Here is a 1,419-nt window from a genome sequence, read left to right on the forward strand (position 1 = left end):
CCCCCCCCCCCCCCCGCTGCACACCCGCTCGCCTTGTCTGTCGTCTCCCCCGTTGCGGCCCCCTGGCCTGCTTCCCGTGCGCGCGATGCCGGGCGATCAGCCCCCCTTCTCTGGCGACGGCGGCCCGCCGCGCGACCAGCCCCAGCCTCGAGGTGGAGCGCCCTCGCACCCGGGGGGGCGCCCCTTCTGGCGGGACGCCCCCCCGGGCTTCGGCCCGCCGCCGCGCCATCAGCACCGGCAACATGGCCGGCCCTTCCCGCCGGGGCCACCCCCGCCACACTTCCACCCGGGCCCTTTTCATGGACCCGGGCCCCACCCCCCGCAGGGGTTCCATGCCGGCCCGCCGGGGCCACACGTCCACGGGCCGCCCTTTCAGGGACACGGCGGCGGCCGCTGGCAGCCGCCCTACGGCCACTCCGGGCCGCCGATGCACCGGCAGGGTCAGCAGCATGGTGGCCCCGGCCGACGGGGTGGCGGCGGTGGCGGCGGGGGCGGCGGCGGCGGCGGCGGCCCACGCGGCCCACGCGGTGACCGTGGCGGCCACCGGGCCGACCGCGGCGGCCCCCGGGGCGATCGTGGCGGCCCTCGCGGCGACCGCGGTCCCTCGCATCCGGGCCCGGGAAATTACACCTCGGCGTTCGTGGAGAATCCCTGGGCCGCGCTTGAACGGCAGCATGTGGCGTCGCTGGCTGCCCACGGCAACGACCATGGCACCGGCCTTGGGGGCCGGCAGGGCGAGCATGGCATCCAGAGCACCCCCGCCCCCATGGGTGTCCTCGCTGTCAACCCCAGCCCCCTGATCGCCACCACCATTCCGGCCTCCGGCACTGATGTTGCCCCTGACGCCGAGGTGACGGCGGGGGACCCTGGCCTCACCGAGACCACCAGGCCCGATGCGCCGGCCGAGGCCACTGGCGGCCTCCAAACTGCCGAGGCGCCCCAGGCCACCGAGGCTCTCCCGGCCGCCGGAGGGGCCGCGGTCGCCGGGGCCACAGGGCATGACGAGCTACCCGGCGGAGTGCGAGTCCACGAGGCCGACGATCTGCCCTCGATGAACCCCGACGAGCTTGACATCGACGACTAGATATTGGCCCTGTGTGTTGGGTCGGCACATGTGTCCGGCGGCGGGCGCATCCGCCGCCGCCGCCGCCGGGGCTGCCTCCCGGCCCGGGACCGCCTACACACACGCTCGAATAAAAGCATGGTATAGAACCCCCGGCATTTGTGCCTCCGCCGCGGCAGGGAAGGCGCAGGGCGCCCCGTCCGCTGGCACTCGCGATCGGCGGGTGTGGGAATGTAAAGCGCACATGTGATTCGTCCATGTGATGGGCTTGTTATTGTTCCCCACAACTCCGAGCCCCGGCGTGTGGGGGGGTGGTGGGGGGAGAGGCATGTCCAGAAGGAAGCCGCAGGAGTGTG

The 1,419-nt window shown here is 74.3% G+C and overlaps 1 protein-coding gene across 1 annotated transcript in view; it reads right to left on the reverse strand.

Moving 5' to 3' along the window:
• H696_04741 (hypothetical protein) overlaps window positions 1-1,419 on the reverse strand; it is a 5,363-nt gene that overhangs the window by 3,153 nt on the left and 791 nt on the right. The gene's annotated exons all lie outside the window — the stretch shown is intronic.

This window comes from Fonticula alba (assembly GCF_000388065.1).
Source record: "Fonticula alba strain ATCC 38817 unplaced genomic scaffold supercont2.8, whole genome shotgun sequence".
NCBI classification, from domain to species: domain Eukaryota; order Rotosphaerida; family Fonticulaceae; genus Fonticula; species Fonticula alba.